This window comes from Calonectris borealis, chromosome 1 (assembly GCF_964195595.1).
Source record: "Calonectris borealis chromosome 1, bCalBor7.hap1.2, whole genome shotgun sequence".
Classification (NCBI taxonomy): domain Eukaryota; kingdom Metazoa; phylum Chordata; class Aves; order Procellariiformes; family Procellariidae; genus Calonectris; species Calonectris borealis.
In genome coordinates this window covers 136942061-136969811 of record NC_134312.1, presented here as the reverse complement: position 1 = coordinate 136969811, position 27751 = coordinate 136942061, and positions in this window count along the sequence as shown.

Sequence of the window (27751 nt, the reverse complement as noted above, 5' to 3'; positions counted from 1 at the left end):
GGCTGTGGCTGATGGAATTAACTTTTAATGACAGACAATTGCATTTAAAACAGGAAAGAAGGAACGGTATGGGTTGTTTTCCCCTGCTACGCTGGGGCTCGTCCTAACACTTTACAGCCTGGTTCATCAGCTGCGCCCCGGTCTGCGAGCGAGGGAGACGTCCCACGCTGTGCCCGCGAGGCTGGGATGTGGAATATGACCTTTACAGACCAGCTGATTTTGCCTCTTCAGAAGGGAACCCACAGGCCTGCTGTAACGCTTTTAATTAACTTTTTGTGCTCAGAAATTCTCAGCTGACTTTGAAGAAAATAGGCCAGTTTACACAAGTGATGAATTTGGCCCTAAGAACATAAACAGTTATCTCAAAAATGTCAGTCTTCAGTAATTTCTCTGGACATGTCCTCACTGTGAACCAGACAACACCAGAAACGATCTCAGCCTTTTGAATGTCAGTGTGGGTGATGAATTAATTATCAGGAATTGTACGAGCTTTTGTTAAGCGTAAAAGATTATTTACAGCAAGCTATTTTAAGTTTGAGCCGTAATGGGAGCAGTCTGACTCACCTGCACTGCCTCTTATAAAATCAATCCAAGTATCTAACATGGTCATCACCTTTGTAGATGTTTTATGGGGAGGAGGAATACTTTTAAATACTTGGCAACAGCAGTTATTAGCCGCGAATATGATCCTTCCAGGAGTGTTTGTGTACTGAATTTGTTAGGGATATTTTAAACCTGGATAACATCTTCAGCATCCTCCTCTGTATATTATGCCTGTCTTTATCCAGGAATGCACCTGGACTTCTCATCCTGGGCTTCAAGTCATGGTAACTCTGTACCACCAAATCAATAAATGTAAGTGGAGTTATGATGAAGCAGTATTCACATTCACTTTGACAGTGCCATTTTCAAAGGCCTTAGTCAAATGAAAGCCTTTGCTTCTGAAGAACAAGAAAGACAATTTGGAACATTGTGTGATGACTCATATTTCAGGAAGACAACAGAGGGCAGTTGGTCAAGGCGTAGCTTTGGCTGGTCTCTGCCTCCTGTAGAAGCCGAGCATGGAAACCAGCCCGCTGCAGCCACAGGCCAGGCAGCGGCATGCAGCGAAGCTCACCGCAGCGCAGGTTTCCGTCTTTCCTGCTTTAAGTATGCTCAGCCGTACACGTCTGGCCTGGCCTGCGAGCGAATCCGTATGAGTCATCACAGCAATGAGCCGCAATGAAAAGAGACTGGCCTTTATTGTAGATGATAATTCTACTGACTTAGAGGAGAGAGATACAAGAGTCCTTTATGGTCCCGTATTTCAAAGGGAATCTCTAAACAGGAGAAGAAGGAATTTTACAGACACACTGAGCAACTATAAAGCCAATTTTTCTAAATTACCTAGAAGCATAAGTATTGCCAGCCAGAAATATATTTAACCCCTCCATGTTCTCCCCCAATTCTTTCTGTTATTAATCCCATACAAACGAAACACATGTACATAATCCTGCAAACATCTCACGTAATTCAAAACAGTATCTGTTTCCTTTTAAGGCAAAGTGAAATATGTGCTAAAGATGCAGGACTAATTTCTTCTGTTGGAAAACGTCCTTTTCCCCAGGCATGCAAACATTTTAGTTGATAAATTTTTTTTTTTTCTGCTTCAGTATGGCATGCTTGCTCAAGTCTAACCTTCCTTCTTTGTGTAAAAGGCATTATACACAATGCAAACAGATGACAATTCTGTCTCTCAACTAGTTTTCCTGTCAACCATTTAAAAACAGTTTCCTTTAACGACCATCTCAGTCACCCAGCAGCACGGTTCACCAGAACAGCGCTAGGTAATCGTTTCCTGAGAGAGAGTCTCTTCTGTCTGTATGAGAGTGCTCAAACCAAGTCTGACATGCAGCCAGATAAGCCAAGACACGTATGAATTTTTTTTATTATCGTGTCCGTCTGGATAACATTGCAGGAAAGATGCTGAGCATCAGGAGCATTGTAGTCATGAGAAAGGATGACATCCCCAGTCCTAAGTGGGATTCAGCTGCAGGGCCTCTGCGTTATAGAAAAGGGAAATGTAGCCACAGCGGTGTTTCTCATTAAAGCCATGGCCCTGAGAACAGCTATTTAACATAATTTATTTTGGAGAGCAAAGAGATCAATAACTCAGAAACATCTATTTGCTGTCTTTCATGTCTCCCATTCAGTTTGGGAACGTACTTATTAACCTGAAGCTATTTAAACAAAAACCAAAACAAAGCCTGCAAAATTTTACCCAACTTTATTTTCAGGAATCCAGAGAGGGATATGTCAAGGGAAGCGACATCTGTTTTAAGCTAAGGAAAGGCATGTGCTACGCATGAGTGGAGCTTGTCAGCGCCACGTGACTGAAATGCTCTGGTTCGGTTATGTGACATTTAACAGTCCTTGAACACAACGCACATGTTAGTGCATGCACACACAGAGCATTGGAGTGCTCATAGTGGAAAGGTGAATATATAAATATTCTTTCTTTATAATTCACAAACCACTCAGACAAAAGAAAAAGAAAGGGGCTTGATAAGAGAAAAGAAAGGAGAGTAAGATAGGAAGAAATTGCCAATAGAGCAGAGTTAATAGCACAAGTTGTCCTTTCTCCTCTGGCAGTGCCATCTTCCATTATTCACAGACAAGAATCAAAGCAGGTATAAGACATCATCAAGTAAGATTACTACATGCTGCGCCTGATGGTGTGAATTACACCTAAAACTCTGGGCTGTCTCAGCTTTCCCAGTACAAGCCAGACCTTCCTCTTCCTATTTTAAAGATACCACTGGGCCGTTTACAAAAACACAAGCACTGCATGTTCTCATCTGCTACAGCCCCTCTTCTGTTACCTCTAATAAAGTTTATATATCCGGGCCATCTGCTCTTTTAGCAATTGATATTTGTAGGGATAAACACAGCAAAAAGGTGTTTGAGAGAGAGATTTCACATGCCCAGGTGTACAATTTCTTCTTTGAATGCTGGAAACGGCACATAGGCAGCTACTGCTAGAAAAGCCACAAGCGCAAAAGGAAGGGCAGAGTATAGCTAAGTAAATTGATTCCTTGTTGCTTTGCAATGAGAATGAGAAATCAAAGCAGATACCACGGGAAACAGGTTTCTGTGGACAAGGTAGATTCTTTTAGGCACCGTGCCTGGGATGGACAGCATCTCTCAGAAACATGGAGGGGAACCTTGATGCAGTAGTCGAAGATGATTTTGGTCCTCAGCCTTCTGGTGATTCATCACCCTCTACCCGTCTGCTCTTCCTGTGGCAGGGCTGGCAGAGGTCCACACACACTGGTGTCTCAGGCAAAATCCAGTATCAGACTGAAGCAGCTTCATCAGTGATTTGAGCTCAGGCACAGGGTCCCACAGAAAGAGACTTCCTTTCACTGACTCCAGGACAGTGATGATCTCTGGCGGAGGGGCAGGGCAGGCAGCTGGCAGGGACTCTCTTTTAATCAAGAGATTTCCCACTGATGGGCCAACACCTAAACATACTCCCCCCAGCTCACGCCCTGGGTCTACCTGCCCCTGTTTGAAGGGAAGGACTTCTTACCCCCAGTGTCTGAAGCCCACAGGCCATTCCTGAATAAACACAGAGTATTTGTTGCTCCAATATAAATGTATCCTGAAAAGCCTTGCTGTAATTCTGTCATGTTGAGCTGAGGTCTCAAAAACATCAGGTCTGGTCCAAAGCTTGTGAAATAACAACAACAACAACAACAACAACAACAACAACAACAACAACAATAACAAAGAGAGTCTTACAGGCTTTCTCTAGGTCTAGAATTAATTACATGTTGTTATATATGAGATCAAGGTATTGAAAAAGGCAGGATAACTGCCTTGCAAGAACAGTTTCATCCTGGTCACCTGATTTCCTGGATCTTTTCAACCGGTTCAGATCAAACAGCTTGCAAAGGTTGTGAGGCAAAAGGCTCTGACCATCCCGTGCCCACAGACAAACCCTGCCGAGCTCCCAGGCACCCTGCGCAGATCCCCGGCTCTGTTGGGTGTCCGGCCGACGCTGAATTGGTGGCTGCGGAGCCTTCTGCAAGCTTCTGTGTTTTGAGCAAAAATGATTTTGATTTGCCCAGTTGCTGAAATAAACATTTCTTCTCACCTCCCCAGTATCCACTAAAATGGAAATTGGACTGAAGCCTGGTATTATATATAATCTACAAAAGGAAAAGCAGGCTTCTGAAATTATTACACAGCCTCCTTTTGAAGTGTTATGCCTTATTTCACACCACAATCAAATGTATGCTACTGCTTCAAATTTCAAGAGTAGGTTGAACAATTTAAATACACTTGCAATCTGTATTAAGTAGGAGAAAAAAAAAGAGAAGATTGTATCTTTATTTGTTTCTTTTGCTTTCAGCTTATTGCTAGTTCAGTGTGACTGACTTTAACGACTAACTAGTGACTTTGTGCCAATAGGTTTGCTATTTTATTTCAGCTGTTCTCCGTATTTGGGCTATATTTGTGATGTATTTGATGGAAAAAGATATGTACGTACACGTGTGTGTATACATATGCATACATATCTGTTTGTATGCATCCTGTTCCCCACTTATTAGCCTTGTAAACCTATGGAGAGGAAGAAAAATTGTTTGGGTTTTTTTGTGAGGCTGCAGTAATTAGAGCTGTTGCAATTACAAACAAAATAGAGGATGCAGGCCTTTCACGGGTCAGAAACATCTCTGTGGCTGTTGTATGAGCACAAAAATAGCAGCCTCTGAAAAACAATAGGCTTCTCCGCTACATACAAGGCTATTTTGTGTCTGGCCAGTGCTCAGCGCTTTCTGCACTGCAGGCAACAAGCAGCTTCTTCTTCCCACAAGTTTAGACTTTGTTTTATATCCTGATTGGCACCTTCAGGCATTTTCCTATTAGATAATGTTGTTGATGAGCATAGGCTCTCTGCAAGACTAGCACTGTTAGGGATCTTATTCAAGGATGGGAGGAGAGGCACAGTCGTGCAGTGGCTCAGCCCTCTCTACTGCTCATTTCTACTCCTCCCCCCCTTCCCTAGTGCCAGCCTGAACTCCAATGGGACCTGGTCAGCCCAAGATTGTGCTGCGCGCCCCAAGGGCTAATTAAAAAAAAAAAGACAGATTCACAAGATGTAATGGATCTGCTACACCTTTTGGTACAACAAAGCACACTGCTATCAATCACAGCGGTTCCTTGGGGTACAAATGCAAGGGGGCAGAAATGCATCTTTTTTTAGAAGCAGGTCATAAAAACCCACCTGGGGAATGTGAGCCTGTGGGAGCTGTGAGTGCGGGTGGGTTTGTAAGGCCGGGGAAGCCCCACACGAATGCCTGCCCAGGTCACCTCACAGCAGCCGCTGCAGGGCTGCCACGCAGCCCAGAGTGGTCCAGATCCCCACTGGCAGACCAGAGGTGCCGGCCAGTCCCTGCAGTCCCACCTCACCTCAGCAGAAGAAGAGCAAAAGGGAGAGAGGCTCGCCACCAGTGTCTGACTGATATGAAGTTCAGTACCAGACTCGCTCAGGTAGATCTAATTCCCCACTGTGAAGTGTAGGCAGGCAGCTGTATACAAAGCAGTGTGAAATACACCTGGGAGGAAAGACTTTGCACCCGCTTTCACCGCCACGCATGCAGCACAGATATATGAGCAGCACAGAGGTGACCGTCAGATGCATTGCCTCCTCGGTGCCTGCGAGGAGGTACCACGCATATAAACTGCGACATGCAGGGCTACGCCTGCCCCAGGGGCGTAACTCTCCCGGTGACTGATTCATGTGAAGCGGTTGGGGTTTTTTTCTGAAAGCCCAGCTCCGGTAGTGTATGATGTAGGTGAATTTCTGGTTTCACTTCTTTTAAAGGACAAGCCCTGTTTTGGCTGGGAGGTAGCTCTAAGTGCAGTGCGAATGATGTGGAGGGGAAAAAAGGCAGCCAGGTAATGCTAGTGTGGGATGTAACCGGGAGCAGGACCGGTTGGTGTTTCTCGGGCGGTGTTTCTGGAGCAGACTGGGTCACCCGTCTGCTCCTTTCCCCAGGGCTGCCCTAAGTAAATATACACCTGTTCTGGGAAGCAGTCTGGGGACTCTGTTATTCGCCAGTTAACAGCTTCCAGAGGGGACACCTTCTCACGCAGACACTATTCAGACCTAGGGGATAAGCAGAGCGGATGCGCAGGGTGAGAGACCCTGCCTACAAGTGAGAGACCAGGGTGACTCTCTCTCTGGAGAAGTATAAGGTCCAACAAAAAGGAGGGGCTGTGCTCCAGCTGGGGAAGCCAGACCCACAGCCCTCGCAGCATCCTGCAGGTGCTGAGTTCTGCACACACACACACACACTCCCCCACTCCAATTTCTTTCAGAGAAGCAGAGGCTAAGAAAGCTTATAGGTTTGAAAGTATTGCAATAATAATCTGTTAATAGAGATAAGCCATTTGAGTCTTGATTTCCTCCAAATCTGTTTATCCACCACTAGCATCCAGTAAAGAGAAAGGCTTATAATATTTAAAAGGGGCAGCTGTTACTTTATTGTGTTGGAGGGAAAGTTCATTATATGTCATTAACTGTTCATCTCAATTACGTGCTTTGAGGTAGTATATGTAGTAGTGTGTGAGGCAACATGCCTGAATCCTTGGGAGATCAGCAAAGACTAAAGATGTGGCAACACTCTAAAAAACCCTCAGTTTTAGGCAGTAAGGGCAGTCGAACAAGCCAACAAAACTCATGAAAACTAAATACGAAATTTGAGCTTAATTTGAACGTTGTTTTCCACCTTTCTTTACCACAAATGTACAGTGTCTGTCCCAGTGCAGTGCCTAGGCTTTCAAAAGGCTGCTGGCAAATTAAAGAAGTTTCAGGGAAGAGCTACAAAAGTGATTCCTGGAAGTGTGCCAGAGAGATTAAATTAAACTCAGTCTATTTAGTTTATCAAAGAAAAGCTTTGCAGATGACTTAAGCAGGTGGAGACTTACAGGGAATGGGAGAGGACTAAGGAGGATTGAGCCCACTTTCCTGAGCCCTGCCTGCCCCACAGGAGCTCACGCATGCTCAGAAGGCTGCTGGGCCATCGCACGCACCCCTGGCCACGGGCAGCTGCTTCACGGCCTTGGGGACCAGGAGAGAAGCTGTGGGACAGGGGAGCAGCAGGGACTGCGAACCCAGGCACTCATGTAGCAAAAGCCAGCAGCTGGAGTCTGAAGCCAGAAAACGTCAGACCAGGGATAAAGCAAGTTTTCCCACATGAGCAGCAGCAACCTACTGGGGCAGTGTACTTACTTAGAGTTGCGTTGGATTTTCTGTTCTTTTATTACCATAAGTCAGGCTTGGGTTTCTTTCATTAAAGGTACAAGCACAATCAGAAATTATGGTTCGGACAAAAAAGTGATTGAATGAAAATCTTCAGCCTCTGTCATGCAGAAAGCCAGCACAGAGGGTTGTTCTGATCCGTACAGCCTGTGAGTCTAAAGCATTCCTTCATAACAGCACAGGCGGGTGCAGCCAGGACAACACACAGCATATGACCAAAAAGAAATAATTTATTCTCTGTGATTCAGGATGAATAGTTTTTCACACCATTCAGAACCATTTTTTTTTAACCATCCACCATATGCCGGGAACTGGAGAAGAGTGTGCAGAGCGAGGCTGCATCTGCTTCCTCCTTCATGCTGTGCATGCTTTTTATAAAAGCCCTTCCCCGGCAAGCGGCAGAAGGCACCTCCGGCAGCACTTCCCAGGGTCTGGCTGAACACTCCTGCAGCGGACGCGCAGTGGTGAGAGTCAATGCAAACGCGCAAGAAAGAGCTGCAAGACCACGGCATGGGTGATGCGTCAGTGCCTCCCAGAACAGCTGGAACAGGGAAAGTTAACAAAGCTGAACATCTTCTTCAAAAACAAGGAGAAAGAAAATCTTCAGCTTGTTAATTCTCCTGTTTGGGAATAAGTAAGTACAAGTCTTCACGGTGAGTTGGTTCTGGATCCTGACAATCCACCTTTCTCTCACTGCTCTCGAGCAGGTTTTAAGAAGAGGAGAATAAAGAAAGTTGTGGCAAAGGTCAGGTTTTATTACAGCACTGTTTACCGTGCAGGCTATATTAAATTGCAATCTCATAAACAACACACAAAACTAGCACCTTTTTCTTGGCTGGAGTATTTACCCAGCTTTACCCAGATCTCTGCTCAGGGTCAACTGGAAGCCATCGAACTATTAGGCTGCTTTGTTTATTCAGCTTTTACAAATCTTCAGCTTTTATCTCATGGCATTGGGCCTCATGTCCAGCAGTTTTTATAGGGTGCTTGCAGCCGATGCACTTGTATAGCTGTTTTGAGTAATGATGGCATATTAATGTGCTTATAACCATCAGCTTGCTTGCAAAACTGCTTCAAGTTTTACCATCAAAGAACCTGCCAACTTGCAGGCTTTTTTATAAAGCAATGGTGGTATTAGTACAGCATCAGCAAAAGGAGTGGCGTATCATTCATAACGTTCACCCTTAGTTCAGGTGACTAATTATAAACAACAAATACTTCAAAATCAATTTGTCACAGACTTAGGAGCACCTTGTCTCAGGCGCTATAGCTCATTTCCCCTGGCACTTCCACGACGTCGGTGAATGGGAAACTCGTCACCCAATAAACTCTGCAATTATTCTTCAACCAGATCTAGAGTTACTACTTAAGTGCATTACTATTATTACACAATAGATACGATTAGGTCATCGAGTTTGCTTTCTCTGCCCAGCATTGCATGTATGACAGGGTTTATTTTCTAAACAAAAGACTGTTTGTCAGTGTTACTTTTGCTCTAATGCACGCAAAGCCAACTGTATAAACACAGAAGTATTTCTATACCACCTGGCTGCCCTGTGGTGCTCTGAAGCGGAGAGGAGACGGTTCTCTCTCAGCTCCCAAACTGCATCTAGCGAGGCAGCGATCCGCACTGGAGAGCCCAGCCTGGCTTGTCAGTCCAGAAAGTATTCGAGGGGAGTATATCGTGTCATAATTTGTTCAACTAAGTTTCTGGGCACCAAGACAGACAGATGGTTAATTCCACTATTTTTTTAGTAGAAAAGGAGGAGCGCAGGGGAGGGAAGTCCCTTGGCACCGGGCTTCTGGCACAGCAGGCTGAGCCCCAGCGCAGCAGTTGGGATTGTTGACCCAGTGAATGTGCCCAAAGATCCTTTTCAGCCGCACAAAACCGTTCAGTTTTGCCATTAGCATATCAGAGGTGGAGCGGTGGTGGGAAATGGCGCAGGCAACAAAGCCGGGAGCTCGGCGGCTTTGTCTGACTGCAGCTTAGGGAGGCGGAAAAAAAATGATAATTGGCCATTTGCCGTGCAGTGACAGACAGATGTTGACATTTTTCTCCCTTGGCTGATCAAACCCCACCCTCGTCCCCGGGTCCGAAGGAATGCTGCCGGCCGCCCCATTCAGGCAGGCGGCTTTCTGCCTGCTCCCCGGAGTGACAGGGCCGGCATTTACATACAAACAGGTATAGCCCGCCCAGAGAAAATGGAGAGGGTGAGAGAGGTTGCCTCCAGCTTGTTTTTTCTTTTTTTCGTCACACTCTAAATCGGATCTCAAATAAGGTTTTAGTTCTGATTCAAAAGGGCAGGCCATGTACATCAGCTAAATGCTGCGCCCTAGATCGCCTTTGCCCCATGGAAAATCTATGGGAAGAGGCCAACCTGCCTCAGACAGCCTTCCTTCGCTTCCTTGCCGGGAAGAGAGATTTGGGGGCCCCATAGACTGCACAGAGACTTCCCACTCCCACACACCGTAGAAATCCCAGAGGGAGAAGTCCCTGAGCTCTGTCAAGCCGGGGTTTACAAGCGTGCCCTGCTGCTCTCGGCTTTGCTTTCCCTTCCTTCCTGCTGGCAGCAGCCGTCAGAGCGGCACTGGTGCTGCTTCCTCCTGAGCTGGCTGCACACAACGCTGGGCAAGGGAGAGGCGGGATCTGAAGAGGCGACGTATTTCTTGGTGCAGCATTAAAGTCAGCCAGCATGCTCCAAGGACAACTCCGCATCGTTTCCATTTGCTACCCAAATCACAGATCGATCCCTAAAGGCAGAGCAACTCCCAGTTCAGTGCATTAGACTTTGCCTAGAGCCAAGCAATATTATTTTTTCTGATGGCAAGCTTAGTTGCACTGAATATCTTATCTATCACTTTTCTGTATAAAGAAAGGCTGCCCACCTCCACATTTGTTATTCTCTATGCAATAGCCCTCGCTTTTGTAGCAGCACTGGGACAACGCATGAGCACAGCATGCTCAGTCATGAACACTGCCTAGGAAACTCTATGAATGCTTGGCAGCGTTGCAGAGTCAAGCCCGGCTAGTCGGTGGTAAGGCCGAGCCTTGCCTGGCTCCAAATCACGCACAGTGTCCGAACGGCCCCAACAGGGGAGGGTGCAGTGCAGGGCAGATGCCAGCATCAATGGCAAAGGGCGATCGAGCAGTGTCTACTACTGACATGGAGCTATTTCCCGTGCAGTCATCACCCTTCTGCTCTCATTCATCAAACTAACTTCGCACAAGCTGGGCTTTCACCCAGCTTTTGGCTATTTCCAGTGACAAATCATGATTTTCATAAGGTTTCGGTTCTGCTTTAAAAGGCCATCATGAAGCCTGTACCTAATGCATCTGTTTAGAAAATGCTTATGGGGGCAACGAGTCTATTAAATGCTGTCTAGATGCAGACTGGAGCAGAGAAAGTCAAGTCCGCATTTGAAGTCCACAGCTGAGCTTGGATTTAGAGTTTAATGTTGACAGGTTTGGCTTCTTAGGAGATCAAGGGCCCCGTCCTCAGCCTGACTGATGCAAAGGAGACGCAGTCTCGCTCCTGCTGGCCATGTTTCCTTAGGAGTGGAGAAAACCTCGGCTTGCAGAAAGGGCTGTTACGCCATTCTGTATTTCAGAGTCAATTGACTCACCCAGCCTGGACAAAGCGACCACAGAGAGCTGATGTTGAGCTCTGCTCACGCCTCAGGCCAGGCTGAGCCACCTTCAGAGGCGAGAAGGCTTAAGTGGCCCCAAAAGTTCAGGGGTAGGGGGAATCAGGCCTGTCAGCACACAGTTCAGCTCCTAGCTCAGCAGGTACTGGGGTCTTGGGAGGGTCTTGAGATTCAGGGTTGGGGTCCAAACACACATTTAACTTCAAAGATTTGTGCATGGTTGTTAAGTCCTTCATTTGTTTACAGATATAATGCACTAAGTGAACCTAAAAGGAGACTTCAATATGTTGGATAAATTATTTATCGCAGATTCATGTAGGTCCTAGTAATTAGCCTAACCAAAGTGCAGTGGATATGAAGAGTCATCATTCTTCTGCCTTGTCCCAAAGGAAAGACACAACCACAGCTGCCATTCATCATGGAGCATAGATCTTACATACACAGTATCTCTTTGTGCACACACCTAAAATCACGGTTTGGAAATGAGCTTCTATTTGCTTCAGATGCGCAGAGTCCTAAGAGAAGTTTATTCTGCTTTATGCTTAGTTCTTGCACTTCTTACTAGGGACCTGTAATGCAAGGCCCATGGAGGCATTACTGCGTAGTAATTATTCTACACCAGGATACATGCTCTACAGTCAAAAGGGCCCCTTCTCAGCTGATCCAAACCCTGGGCTGGATGAGACTTTCAACTTCTTATCTCATATAAATAGCAAAAATATGCCTTGCTCTGCCCTACAGCATCAGGGTTATGAGATTCTCAGCCAGAGTCACCTGTTACAAGAGGCTTCACAGCAGTTACAGGGGTCCAAATTTGGCCTTGCAGAATTTTGACTGTGGGAGGAAAGGGTTGGGAAGGAAAGAGCAGACCGATTCGAACCCCACAGAGAGACAGGAAAGCTCAGAAAGGAGTGGGAAGCTTGAAAGTTAATCTGATATTCAATAGTCACTGAATCTAAATGAAAACTACTTGTCAGCTGTGATGGAGTCTATTATAAACAGTAAACACTATCTCCTTCCCCATTGACATCCCAGTAGGGGTATTTGAAGAGAACACTCATATTTTCCATTTAAACTCATAATCTTAGAGTTCAGTCTAGGTTATGTTCTGAGTTGGGATGGGAATATTTGTACGTACACCGTTTATTGATCTGGTCTTAAGTTACCGTACTTAGAAAAGTAAAGAAAACAGGCTTTAAAAAATAGAACAAGTAAGCTTTAGTAATCATTAATTTTTAAGCAATATCATAAAATTCAAATGCAATGATATTGGTCTGACACCTAAATATAAGTTTAGCTAGAGATTTACAGCTGCCTTCTGTTCACAGCTGCCTTCTGTTCACATTGATAAGCCAAATTTACATTCAAGCAAACCAAACTTCCTTATACACACTCAGATACTGCAGCATCTACTTGTTTTTTTCTGAAAATAGCTGTAAACAAGTATGAGAATCTGGACAAAAAGATGGTCGAGAAAACCTTCTTTTAAAAAGGTCTTGTGACTGTTGAAATTAATGCGCCTTCCTTTTACATCTGTAGCAATGTAGTGCAAGAATCCCTTGCTTGATATGTGCAATAAAGTAATGCTGTGCTCTTCACATTTCAGTGTCAAGGTTGTGTTATGACCCTATATTCGCTGTATATGTCACCTGGCTGCAAAGGAATTAAAAGTAAGACTTTTTAACGAGGGTAACAGAAACATTAATAGCTGGCTTGATCTGAATTCAGATTAAGGAAGGACAATGGCTGATTTTTAAATAAGCAGCTGCTAAAGAAATCCCCAGATTAGCTCCTGTGCTTGTAGGAAATCTCTTAATACTTGCTAAGAGGGAACCTTGGAAGATCATTTAAAATGTGGCTGCTTTTCCAGGGCTCACCTCAATCATGCAAGGCTCCTCCGCTGCTGCTGTGTGCATACCCAGACCTGCCTCCTGCAGCCTCTCCCTCCCCACCCCTGGCATTATGCAGTCTCCTGCTTATGGGGAAGGGCCTGGGGAGGGTCTCTCCCTGGCCCTTTTGATAGGACCAGTTCTTCATGTGGCAACTCCTCCAGCAACTGCTCAGTTTTGTCAGAGATCTGGCTTGACAGTCCGTCCGTCCGTTGTCTCCCCCCAACCCCTGTATAATTTAGCATTTCAAGTACAATCAGCGACAACCGGGATGAAAAATGTACAGTGCTGTTTCTTTTTAAGGTGACCACCTCAATATGCATTTTTCAGGCACAAAAACCTATTTTTAGCACAGGATGTGATCTGTGGCTTGAAAACCCTTGTTTGATCGAAACCCTACATTTTCCTTCTTTGTGGAGATGCAGCAAGAAGAGTTGAAACCCCTTAACAAACTCAGTGCCGGAGGGTGGAAAGGCAATGTGCACACTAGCATGGGAGAGAGCACTTGCTGTACTCGATAATCAATGCCCAAAGGCTGTGGAAGACAGTTAAATTATCACACATGAAATTCCTGTCTCCCTGGAGATGAGTTTTTCTGCTGAGGAGGTAGGAAGGAGCAATCACACTTTGAGGCATTTCTGGTACATACACGGATGAGACTGAAATCTGCACAGGGAGGACTCCTGCAGCAGAGGGACGAGTGATTTCCGCTGCAAGGCACTGGGCACAGACAGGCTTGGGCGGTCAAGACCTCAGTAAGAAAGCCTTGTCTTTGATGGGACAATGGGGGACTTTCTATTTTCTGTTTTCTTCCTGCTGTACTCCATGAGAGACGACGGGCACAAGAAAGATGTGATGGCTGGACAGGAAAAACCCAGACAGCTCTTCTCAGGCCCGTGCTCCTACCACTTTCAGCAGAAAGGTCTCCAGAATGGAGCTGTTGAAACAGTGTGGTGATGGGAGGAGAGAAGTCTCGCTTTCCATCCAATCCACTTGTCAGCCTTTCTCTAAGAGGTTCCTGCTTTACAGACATCAGCCCTGGTCCGAACCACAACGATGACCAGTAATGGTTTTCTTATTGTGTCTAAGAAGCACTTTTCCCTTCCCGTTTTCCATCATATTTACACAGACCTGTGACATGGGAGATTTTGAAGTCCACAAAGCTGAGCTGTGAAAACCACAGTCTGCTGGAAAAAAAAATCCCTGCCAGCATAACTGTATTATTCTCCTTTTGGCCAAATGGGTGAGGAAGTGAGAGCTGCGCTCGTTTTGATCCAGGCAGAGATCCTGCAGGTGCCTCAGTGAGGACGGGAGGACACACAAGCCCTGCTTGGGCTCCTTTCTGAGATCCCAGACGAGAAGCAAGCTGCTTCATACAACTGCTGAAGCAAAGAGCACATACAGATTCACTTCTCTTCATGGCAGCATCTGCTAGAAAATACATGCAGCAGAGCTAAACCTCAGCCGGGAAAAAATATTTTTAAAAGTTTGTGAACAAATGCCATCCATTCCTTAATGGCATTTGCCTGTTAGTAACTTCTGGAATAAGAAATGTTTTCATTCTCAGTCTCTGCATTTTCTTCCTCCCTTTTGAGTCAACAGGAATTGAACCTGTAAGTCAAAATAGCTTTCTGTTTCCAAACAGACTGAGTCAGTACCATGGTTTTAAAGAGATAGGGGAATGCTATTGACAGTTAGGCAAGAGATAGGGAGAATTTCCTGAAAAAATGGGCTGTGATGCCATAAAACAGATACTGGAGCTTCAGAGCTAAATCTTCATTTAAAGAAAATGTTACTGCTGTATGAATCAACCGGGCTGCTTCCACAGCCGATACTGCTGTGAGAACGTTTGCCTTTAAAGATGTAGAATGCTTTCTCACTTCACAGCTCTTGCACACCACTATTGTAGGAGCAAAATGAAAGGATACTGTTCTGCCTCAGTGTTTTGTACTATTAGCTCTCCCTCTTCATAAAAAGATAGATGCTTTCAAACAAACCAGCCTACTGCCGTATGTGTATCTATGTTTGAATCTACCGTGGATATGGGAAATGCATTTACATACATGCATTGCAATGGCATCTGCGCTGTGTAGAGCAGTGCTCGTGACGTATGTAATGGGAGAGAGATTGCCAACACCCAAAACATCGCTGCTAATTTATCTACATAATTCTTCAGAGAGAAGGTTAATTTTGACAGTGATCCAACAGATTGTGGAGTCAGTCAGTGTCTTGTTCGTTCCACTACATAACACGGCCCAGAGGAGGTGTGGCAGAGGCGGTAACCCGTGCTGGGATTATGCTTATGGGACTGGTGTCCGGATCACTTGGCAGCCAACGTGCCTGGGGTTGGCCTCACAGAGGTGACATTTCCACTGCCTCAGCTGGCTGAGGAAACCAGGCCGGTTAGGTCAGCCTTAAAAATGAGGGGGAATTTAGCAGCGAAGGCGACATTTGTTACACAATGGAAATATTCAAAGAGCAGTTTGGAATTTGGGGTAAAACAATTTATTTTTCCCCACTTTACATCTCCTCTTTTATTTACTCCCTATCATCTATAAAGACAAACTGCTCTGGAAAGCCAGTCACCCCTAACAAAATTCAATTATGGAATGGTGTGAGAGATCAGAAGATTTGGGGTCAGAAGAAATCGGGGCAACAAACTTGACGCTGAGTAACCTTGGGGCAGGCAATGCCAGCTGGGATTACCTGGGCGCTGACTCCTCGCGCCTTGCTTTGCTGACTGAGCAGGCCAGAGAAACAGCATAAACCCACCCAAAAGAGCCCAGCTGAACTCAGAGAGCGAGAGAGGAAAACCAGCGAGGACGCTGAGCCCTCTGGCCTCTGCCCGGACTGGGGGTGTGCGGCAGCACTCCCGTACCCCAGAGTGAAGTGGCTGGGAAGGTCAGACGATCCCTTTTCGGCCAGGTGGGAAGGACTCCAGAGGAGCTCCCGTTGCCTTCCTGTTCATGACTACACTCCAGAGCTGTCTTCTCCTTTCCCCAGGAGCACGGCCCTGCTCCACTCAATCTCATTTTATCAGTGCTGAATGAAATCACAGCTGGTTTAGATCTAAGGACCTCACGATGTGTTTGGAAGGCAGACAAGATACTCAGCAAAAAAAACTGGTGGGGAGAAGAGCAATCCAGAAGCAGCAGAAATGCTTAGGATGCCTTATTGGGTGAACAGGCTGCAACCCGGGGAGGCTTCAAAGAAGCCGAGGCTATGGCAATCCCTCGGTCTGCATAGATAATGGCACCTTACGCTGGAAAAAGAAACCTCACCCATTTCAATATTATTCAAAAAAAGATTCAGATACCACTTTAAAGGGAAATTTCCAGGATGGAAATATTTTAGGCGCTCCACACTGATTACCAAACAGCACTTTGGGTGATGAAATGCATTGGAAATTTAAAATTTTACTTTTTTTCATTCTTTATTGTATCTGCTTTTCTCTACTGCCATGAGGTTAGGCAATTAAACAAAACAGTTTATCATGGGGTTTCAATCAATTTTCCTCTCAGGTTCTCATGCATGGAGATTATGTTGGAGTGCTTAGCTTGTAAATACTGCAGGGTAATGTTTATTTGTTTAAAAGTGCTTTCATAAAACCCTGGAATGCTTTGTTAACCCTAGATCACTTATGAACAAACAACCATCCTCAGACTATGTCTTCTTCCATATATATACTATGGTTTAATCCTCTACTTAAAAGTGATTTTATAAAAAGTCCTATGATCCTTCAAATGCTTCAACTAATTTTTTTCTCACTAACCAACAGACAGAGGTCACTTCTTTTCCTCTGCAGTCACTTTTCCATAGAATCCACTTCCCTCTTCCCATTTATTTTTAATACTAGCAGCTTCATCCACAGGAATATATTTGTTATAGAAACAAACCCCTATAGAAACAGTTCTAAAAGGAAGTTGTGCCGGAAGAGCTTCCTGTCAGAAAATAGGTACAGCTTTAGCAGCAACCACTACTGCACACTGGCTTTGATGTTGTTCACATTTATTTGCTTATTTTATTTTTTCTTCATATTTATTTATTCCATCATAGTGCTCAGCGGTCTGAGAGAGCAGCAAGGTTACGTCCATGAGGGCTGCCACCATGGCTGGGCCCATGCATGCTTTTATCTTGCTCTACGGTCAGTCATCCATGAGTCTGTCAGTGTGGACACATCTTCTTCGTGTCCTAACATATCCTCGTCCACTGCTGCTGGCTTCTCTTAATGCCAGAAAGTTTTGTGAGCAACAGAATTAAGAGATTTGGCTCCCCCATCATGTATTTTAATGTGTTAGAAAATTAATAGTCCTGAGATATTTCTGCCAGCTGAAATTGGCCAGTGGATCTAAGAATGAAGCATACCTGCGCACACAAAGCACATCTGCACCAGGCTGATTCTTGGTAGGAAACCAAACTGAAGATATATGCCATGTTTCCAAGCCCCTCAGTCGGCTGGTTCCCTCACACAGTCAACCCTGCCCCTCTCCTCAGCAGACTCCCCAGCCCTTTTTTGGGTGTCCGTGGAACGAAAGCCCCTTCCCAGCCACTCTTCTGGGGCTTCCTGCAGAAGTGCCATGTGGGAAGGAAGACGCTCCTGTTGCCCAGTGGCACAGCCTGTGCTCTGATATGACGGCAGTCCAAGGGCTGCCAACTGGCTTGTCTAAGAAGACCAATACTACCTCCCACTGATGTCTTCCTTTTAGAAGGAGGATCTGAGGAGAGGTGAGGCTGGCCCACCCTTTCAGTCTGCCATTGCCCCGCAGTGCTGCTGTTAACCACCGTCAGGGAACGAGGGTACTGGGAGCTCAGCTGGGAGCAAGAGCTGGCCCCCTCGTAAGCCCAGCAAGGACCCAAATGTTCTCTCAGCCCTCAACCGCTTGCGTCACTCCTAGACGGCCACTGCTGGGGCTGGACAGCCACCAGCATTAAACTGCAAAACACTGTTGAGGAGGGTGCACCAAGCAGACATGAAATCACAAATTCAGGTGGCGTTTCCTTTTTTTTGCCTGATAAAACTACCACTGTGAAGATCCACTGCCCATTACTGCCCCAGGTGAAAATCTTTCCTGAAATGCAGTTAATTGCGAACAGAGATGGGAAATGATGTGCTTCAGTCTTGTATTTCAGCATCCTCCTCGGTTGACGCTGCTCAGAAAGCAGGCCCTGCTCTGGCCCACCTCCTTGTACAAACCTGCCTTCACACAGCCACGGAGACAAGGCAGAGGAGGTGTCCCAAAAGCAAACGAAAAAATGCTACAGCGAATGCGCTGCTGCTGTGCAAGCACGAAGGCCAAAGGCTGCAGCATCGTCAAACGCGTGGGTGTTTCAATGTCACCGCTGATGTTTTGGTGAAGGAAACGCATGCTCTCTGCCTTATGGCTTTCTAGTGGAAAGATGATTGATTTCCTCCTGAAACTGTTCTGCTTCCAAGTGGTGGTTACCTGAGAAAGCCTCATTCATAAACTGTGGGTGGGTAATTGGGGAGGGGGGGAGACCTGTTTTCCCCCCGTAGAGAGAAGGCTCTTACAGTTCAGCTTTGTTCTGGACTAAACAAGAGGAACAGAGCACATGTGGTCTTCATTAGTGACGCTCCTTTGAAACGTCTCCAAGTCCTTGGGTTGTAACTTTAGCACACAAAGGGGTGGGGGAGCGATGAAGGGAGGAAGGGAAGGAGGGAAGAATGAGGCTGCTGGAGCCATCCCTCTGAAATCCAGACATGGACAGAATTTTTCTCTTTTTCCTTCCCCACCCCCACTTTCTTTCTTGTTCTTTTCTTTTTTTTCTCCCTGCAGGCACAGAATTGTTCTTAACCTTCTGAACTGGGAAAATATATTTCAAAACAAATCCACTGTTCTTCTGTCAAAGCAAAACCAAGATGAATAATCTCTTCTAAATTACAAGCACTAAATGACAGAGTGGAACAGTTATCATTTCATTGCTCTTTATGCATATGTGTTTGCGTATGTGCTTTTGTGGTCGTGTGAAGCCTGTGAGTCTCCAGCAGCCTGGAGTTTAAAAAACGCTTTTGAAGGAGTGGTTAGAGAGCAAGCGGGAGAGCAGGGACTGATCTGGCAAGCTGAAGTAATGGATGTTGATTCCTGCTCATTAGGAAGCATGTCACAGAACTGCAGCCTGATCAACATGCTTCCCTCCAACTGCCTGGTGCTTCCTCATGCTTTAAAACTGTACACCTTTTCTCCTTCCCAGGAACGCTAATGAAGAAGGAAGTTGTTTGGAAAAAGCCATACTAACTCTGGTTATATTATTTTTCTACGATTGTGCCTATCAATTAATAGTATTTGGATTTCAGCCTTCTTAAATTCACAGCTGCACACACATGGCTTTCCATACCAGAAATCAATTAGAAATTGATGAAAGCTAAAGAATATTAGCAGGAAAATAACCAACAGCAAATACAAAGTGTGTCAATGAAACCCAGGGCACTCTGGATTCCCCCCTGCAGCCTGCGGGAAATGAGAGTATTTCATGGCACTGAGAAAATGACATCCACGTTTCTGGTAGTGGAAGGCTGCTGAAGCATCCCTTTCACTCCTGAGCGGTTTTGGGAATATCGATGTGTTCAGCTGGCCAGATGTAAAGCATGAAACACTCTCTCTCTCTCTCACACACACACACACCCTTTCCCTTTGTGCTGCCTCCTCAGGTAGCCTAAATTTCCCAGGTAATGGACATTCATGTGAGAGGGACGACAGCCCTGTCACACGGGCTGGAATAAAAAGGTGCTGACATGGGAGAGGCTCAATCCGCAGAGGTGCAGGAAGGCAACAGCCCAGACCTGCACCAGAAACAGCCGTCCTTTCACGGCCAGGCCTGAGGAGACCGTCAGAGCAGTCTATAGGAAAAGCTTCTCTCTGTGCAGTCCTCAACATAACTGCTGAAACAGAGATATTTCTGCCCAACCAAAACCCACTGTTGGGGTTCGCAGGACAGTGTACTCAGAGCTGTGGTTAGCAGTTGTAAGCGGGGCGGTGATGCCTGGGCTTTTCCACAGTCACTCAGTCCCCAGAAGGTGTTTTGCCTTTCTAGTCCTTTTTGCCCGTCCTTTCCTTTCCACCAGTGCTATAATATACAATATACCAGGGGCGTACACTGCTGTAATAGCACTATTGCCAAAAGCACAGTCCAGACACTAACAAATGAGGCTTGTACAACAGCATGAATGCTGTACATAGCTATGAGTTACTATACTTAACTGGGCAACACTTTTCACCTTGCCTACATAAGGATTTGCCATTTAATATCAGTATGAGGCTGCATAACATCATTCAGTTTAGCATATAAAAATGTTGGGATCTTGGGCTAAATCGCATGGCGTTGAAATGGCAAATGCTGCTTTGGTCCATCTGTGTCTGCCCAGCACTGTGTACAGATCGTGACATGGCCTGTCCTCGGCTCTTCCTTGAACACAGGGCAGAGGGGCTCCAGCACTTGGGCAGAACTGGGCAAGTTCTCCATCATCCTCCACAGGGCTTCTTGCTGACTGTGAAACAACCTTGTGAAATGTCGGAATGTACCAAGAAGGGTGCAGGAGTGAATGGTACAAGCTATTTCATGCTCACAATGTATTATCCAGAAAAAAATACTTAGCTGGCCTTCATTAAGCACAAGCGCTCACAGGCTAGGTATTAAGATGTGGGAGTCACCTCCTTTGGTTCCTCTTTCTGTACATGGTAATAAAATGCAGAAAAATATTATTCTCCCTGTGACCCACAAACTGTTATCTATAAAATGAAATACTGAAAACTCCCTAACTTTCAGGTGGGCAGATAACCTTCTTTAAGTTATACAAAAATGCTTAGAAGAATGGGTGTAGTGTTTTGAAGCATGATTATGACTAATCACATATTTTAGGAAATCAGTGCACAAACAGCCTCACTCTAATCTCCCAGCAGTTTCACAGCCAGGCAGCTCTCCCAGTTGATAACCAGCGAGATCAGAATCGGGCCCAAGACAGTCATTTTTATACTACTTGGTATCCTAGTAATGGCTACAAAAAGGGAATATAAACCTTTTGTCTCTGTACTTCTACAGACACATTTCCTGTGTATTTATTGCACTCCATTCACAGGTATTTCTAAAAGCCTGGGATCACTCCTGCCCGGGTAGCTCTTTAAATACTCATTCGTGGCAGAAAAACAGCTCTGAACAACACAGGGCTGCCATTGCCTGTTTCTTATCTCACCTTCCCCAGCCTAATCCTCTTATAATGCCATTGGCTTCAATAGACACATCCCTGATTAATGCCACTGTAAATAAGATCAAATCGGACTCAAATCAAATCAAATCAAATCAGCCCATGTTGTTCTATGAGAAGACATACAAAAGAGTTGAAGATAGCCAACTAAAATCTTCCATTCAATAACAGAACAAGAAATCTTTTTATTCTAAGTAGTCAAAAAGGTTGGCTTACGTAAATGCCAATTACCAAATAGGTAAAATGGATTAGTATCAGTACACACCCAAAAGTCAGTAAACAGATTAATACAAGCTCAACATGTATAATGCTATTTTGTTTCAGACCAGGTCACTAATGGCCACAGATACAATTGCACGTTTACTTCTGAGGTGTGATCGCAGCCCACGCGGGAACTCCTTACTCATTTGCAGTGCCAGGTAAAATGTGCCATATAGAACAGTGCTGTCCTCCAACTGCGCTGTTAGAGCCTTTGCTGTCTTGGTAGTCCAAGCGGCCCACTTCCGAATGCACGTGGGCTCCTGTAAAAAATCTGTGTGTTTGCCAGAGCCTCCTGACACAAAGGCAAGGAGCTTTGGTAAGCAAGGGGTGAGAAAAATTTAAAATTCAGATCATGAGAAGTAATAAAGTAGTTCAGCATTTCAGTCTGTCTTTGAGAGTGAAGTTGCTAACCATTCTTTTCATTCCTTTCCTGTTGCATGTCAAATAATCCAAGCAAAACTGAAAATGTGCTCTAAAAAAGGCTCCAATAGCAAGACCTTAAAAGTTAAAGCTCATATATTCATCACAAAACTTCACCAAAAAAAATTGTCGGTGTTGTTGCAAACTGCACTGGCCACCAGACAGCTTTTTTTTACTTTTATGGAGGATTATATCTGTGGCGTGCAGAGGTACACTTTAGATTAGCGCACATTGAGTGATGAATCACATTATATTTCAGAAGAGCACATATTTCTTGAGATATGTCCATATTTCTGTTTGTATCAGAATATCGATGATGTCATTTCTTCCCTGTGTTGTTTTGAATATTTCTGTTGCCTATAGGGACTAGAAATTGCAGATGCAGGCAGAGATTTTTTTCTGAGTTAAATAAACATTTTCAACCAGTTTGAATTTTGGTTTCAGGTTTCGAGTTCAAACTGGTTCTTATGTTATCCATATGTTTGCCCACTCTTAACAATACAGACTTTCTATAAGCTATATAAATTTCCTTTAATAAAATGCTCTGACCTAAATTTTTTGTAATGTGACCACTGTTTTCACATGTCAAATTGAAGGTACATTATTTTCAGAAAGTAAGGGCTTTGCACTTTCTAAAACTTCAGCAACTGATTGTGTCTCAAGCTGGAAATCTGAATATTATTAAGTGCTTTACAAAAATTATTTCTTCCTTCTGTAATGGGACTCTTCATAGTAGAAGCACAAAATTATGACTTCCTCCAGGCATTTTGGAGGCACTTATTTTTACTACGCGGTTCATGATATGCCTAACATATATTTAGTGTTTCTTAACCTGAAAAAAATACATTCGTTATTAAGCATTTTGAGACCCACTGCTAGAAAAACTGCTACAAAACAACTTGGAATTAATAACAATAACAATAAGCTGCAAGCGCCAAAAAATCATTCAGATCTTACCGTCCCATCCGTGAAAATAGGAATAACATATCAACCCATTCATTGCTTTCTATACATTCATCATGTTACTTATGCTGACTTTTTCTCTGTGGTAAAACAACCTCAGCCTGCCTAGTGTCTCTTCATGGGATTTTCTCCCAGATTGTATATATTCTTGTGTTCTTTCCTTCTTTTCCTCTTCTGCATGGTCCCCAGGACCGAGCATGGTGTCACAGCCGTGAGTGAGCCACTGCTGTCTCTAAAGGCCCTACAATATTGTCCCATTATGATTTCAGTTTCCCAAGTAGGTGTATTGAATTTATATAGCTTTAAAGGTCTAGCTTTTTAACATGCCACTGCATTAAAGGGGATAAATTGAAGCAAGCCCCTAGAGAAGGAAAGGTCAATCTACAAAGGCTTGATCAGAGGTGTGGAAAGGCTGGGCATGTGAAGGCACCTCTCCTCCTCCTCTCTACATCTCTGAGGGAGAAGCCAGCTGAGCATACATGCAGCAGAGCCCCTATAGCTGCTCCCATAGCTGCTTCCCAGGAAGAGACACCAAATGTACAGGGTGACGGATTGAGGAAGCTGATGCTGAAAGGGGCCCCATGAGGTGAGGAGAGAGGTTTTGTTATGGTCTTGGGCTTGATTCTCACTCACGGTAAAAGGCACCTTTTATACCCCAAGCCTGCGTCTTGGAGAGGGTCAGCAGAATGCAGAGAGTTTTTGCACGCATGGCAGAGCTGAAGGGGAATACATGTATGGGAGAGAGAGCAAACATGAACATAATGAGGCACTGCCCTCTTTGCCTTTACAACGTACTGTCAGCGGTGACTGCTTGTAGGCAGATGCCAAAATATTGTTTTCTAATACCACTCAGAAATGAACCTGCATTTTTCCTGGTCTAAATTGTCTTTAAACATGGGAAAGAATAGTTGCCTCCTGGCTGCAAGTTTGCTAACGCAGACAGTAATCTTGTTGCTAACCCCCACACCTGCAAGGTTAGTTAAAAATGTAAGCCCTGCAGGTTTGACTGGGGTAGGAGAATGTAAGGATCCCATATCTGTGATAAAAATCTACTTATTTACAAGAAACGCATAATGCTCAGCTTCCTTGAAGACAGCAGGGGTCAAAGAGCAAGAGACCATCTCTTTCCTCACTGCGCCAAGGTCCTTTCGCAGTCAGTGCTTTGCCCAAAAGCTCTCTGCATCTTCCTCTAGGTGATATTCCCAGGCTGTGTTTTCCATGTGCAGTGTCGCTGCCTTCTCTCTCTAACATGTCTGCTGCTTCACTTTCTTTCCTTCCTTTTCATTTACTCATGAATCATCATTAAACAACAGCCACCAAAACACCATACGCTGTGGAGATGTCATTGCTTTGGACTGCGTGTTCCTGTGTTGGGGTGGAGAGCTCAGCGGTTTCTGCTGCCTTGTTCCATGGCGATTTTGTAAGCTGTGCCTTGACACCATCTTAAAGGATGAGGGCTGCACCCTTCCACTTGCATTTTTCACTGAGGTTTGGTGCGAACCAGCAACCAGCATCTTGAAAACACCTAATTCATGAGTTTTGGCATCCCTGGACAAGCAGATGGAACGGCAGGCTGTTTTCCTACGCTACCTGAACCCCTAGCTGAACTGCAAATAGTGTTTATTCTGATAACAAGCTGCAAAGTGCAAGACTATGTTGTCATAATTGGAAGATCAAAAGGTAGAGGAACTCTGGCATGTTAGCCTTCTCAAGATGCTGCTCACAGCAGTAGGCTGAATATATTGGATTACTTTTTGCCTCTCTTCTAATTACTGTTCTGTGCTGCATTGCAAAGCAACAAATGAGGCATTGCTCCCTTGCTGGTCACATTTTACTTGACTGGTTACCACCATTTGACATCATAAAAAAATGAGTATAGCAAAACCAGAAGCTACATTGGATAAGTTAATTATTTTTAATGAAAAAGGCTGCTTTGAATGTTCCAGAATCTCCAGGTTTGTGACAGCAACAGCACATAAAGATCCTTTCCCTATGCAAGCAACAGTAACTTTTATTTACAGCATGTACCTTTGAGGAAAGGATTCCTTCTTTCCCATTTCTCTCTCTCTTTCATTAAAGACCACCTGAAGACAAAAAGGCTAAAATGTTTGAAAGAAACCTGTGTCAGTCTCCTTTTAATGAACTGTGCAGGCTCCTTTGTGGGAAGATAATTTCAATTATACGGAAGTCAAGCTTCAGTGAATTCTCAGCTCTTCTAAATGAGGTAATGGTGCAACTTTCCAGATAGTGATTTTCTGATCCCTGAGAATTGTATTTGGCTAAATAACTCAAAATAAAAGCTCCCATGAGTGTTGATGGCTGGTTCTGCAGCAGTATGTTCATCATCCCGTATGTATTACCTTTCCCCAGAATTCTAGCAAATGAGGTCACTGGCAGAAATGCTTGTCAGAATACCAAACTGCAAACAAATGCTGCTTAATATTCACAGAAGGCAGATTTTACATTTGGAATTGATAGCATGCACACGAGAAACCAAATTCCAGATGTTATGCCTATGCAGTGAGAGGAAGAGAAGTGTAACATGACCTCCTCACCCAGTCAAATCAGCTCTGAACTGGACTGAAAGGTTGCAACCGAGTACTTGCAAACATGGATTCTTTTTGGTGGAATTGGGATATAATTTTTGGACAACAAAGGACAAAATTGCAGGCAAAAGGCAAAAGTCGCAAACAGAAATAAAGAGATATAATGCAAGTGAAGATTCATTTGGTGATGGGAACTTTTAAGCGCAGCTGAGTAAATAACGTAAGATGATTCTAAATGTTCTTCTTCATGTTGTAATTAATTAAGGTTTAATACCAACCAGAAATGAAAGACACTGCTTTAACATAACTTAGAGATGATGTAGAATGTGTTCAGATTTAGACTAAAATAATGAGTATATCTTTTGGCAAAGGCTCAGTGTTTGGGTTACAAGATGCTCCAGAGCAAGAGGCTTAGCTCAAATTTAGAAGGGCTGAAAGTTTCCAAGCATTTTCAGTGTGATTCTGGCCCCTGACAGCCTGAGCCTATGAAGATCAGATGCTGTGGCTATCTTGTGAGTGCTTTTATGAAAATACATTAACATTGACATGAGAACTGAAATGGAAACCTTCTGTTTCAAAGGCCCTTTCAACCTGAGCGATAAAAACCCAGAAGAAAACTAAACTGGCCCAGTAAACCAGAGTTCTTGAGACTTGTAGGGGTTTAGATTCAGGATTCTGGGATGTTTTCACATTTTAAATACCAGTTGCCCTCATGCAGTGTGCAGCAGACGGTAAATAGCCAAGACCGCAGTAGTCATGGAATTCCCAACTCCAAAACATGCCCCATGCTACAGTGCATCCACTCTTGTGCCCAACAAGTAGGGGCAGCAGTGACTCTGCCCACAGGACAGATGTAAATTGGCAGCAAGAGCTGGAACACGTAACAGGAGTGGCTGCCAGAGTCACCCGTGGTGCCAGCAACCTTACAGAAAATGTGCCTGTGTCAGAGGGAGCCTGCTGGGCTACACCGGTTGCACCAGTATAGCAAGTCTCTGCTCCCAGAGGCCCCAGAGCCCACTCATTTACGGTGAGTGAATGCAGGACAAAGCAAATTATATACAAACCAAAAGAAGTGGGAAAGAGCTGAAATGTGTTTTGTGTGCCCTCATAAGCAGTAACGAATGGAGGACAGAGACCTTATGTCTATAAGAGATGTAAGTACTCATGGACTCTGGGAGAAAAGCATTATGCACAACCTCCTGAAAAGGAGATGTGGGAAAAGCCAAAAAACAGTAGCCATATTGCTCCCCATTTGGAAGTAGCCCAAAGGAGATAAAATGCAGCAAGTATATTCAAGCAAGCAACAGTTCTCCCCCCTTGTTTTCCACTTGGAGGGAAAACTGCAGTGACCTGGTATGCGCAGAGCATCCTTAATCCTTCTCTGGTCTTGTATTCAGTGGACAGACAAAGCTGCATCAGTATGAATTGGCTTCACACTGGTGAGAGCTTCTTTGCTTCCAAATATTCGGTGTTCACCACTCACTTCTGAGGCGCTGTGCTGGGGCACCGTTTCTGTGGCTGACTCTTTCCCTGGTGGGAGTATATCTTCTGTGTGTATGATTACTGTTCCTTAGTTACTATCTATCTGTGATAACCAGCTAAAAAATAACCTTTTGCTCTGTAGTCAGTTTTCAGCCGAGTCGTTCCCTCCAGTTTGTTTTGCAGGTACATGTACGCTGCCAGCACAAGGGAAGGGCATTGGAGAGGCCAGACTGGAAGGCAGGGGAAAGACCATGGCTGTTTCTTTTGACTGCAGTACTGTTTCATGCCTGCTTAAAATGTGCATCAAGTAATGGCCTGTGCCTTAGGTTGTGGTTTCCTTAGCTGTGCAGTGTACCTAATGGCCCTGAAACAGGTAAATGTACCCTCCCTCCAAACTGGCCCTCTTTTTCGTTTTCCTCTCCCACGCTCTCAGCTACACGGTCCCACCTTAGTCTTTGTACTGGCTTTGGGGCTCACTGGACCTTCCATAAACCAATCCGGTTCATTAGCTCAGCACAAATTTGCCAGGTGATTATGTTGGGTGGAAAGAGGGAGCTGATGAGCTGTCTCCACTCACAGGTGGTCTGGCCAGATTCAAGGCAAGGGAAGTAGCAGGATCATTAAGATGAGAGCAGGACTTGCCAGTTTTGCCGGTGGGAACTTAAGTTCAGTTCACTGCCTCTCCTGAAAGCCTTAGATAACCCATGTAAAGTAACATATAACTCCCAGAAGTATCTAAAATTCAACCACTGCCTCCACTTTGAGCCAAGGAGCTGACTTACCTTGGGCTTCCACCCCCGCTCAGAAGCATTCAACTCTGAAGCTCAGCAGGGATTAACCCGACTGCAGGACAGACACTTTCAGAGGGAAGTGACCTCTTCATCAGGCTGCAGAAGCAGGCTTATATTTTCTTGTGCACTCTTTGACTCCTGCACTCTTTTATTCTTGGTTGCACCGTGGCAAATAGTCTTCTCTTTGCCCAGGTGGCTATAAGTCTTGTCTGGAAACCTTGGAGTCA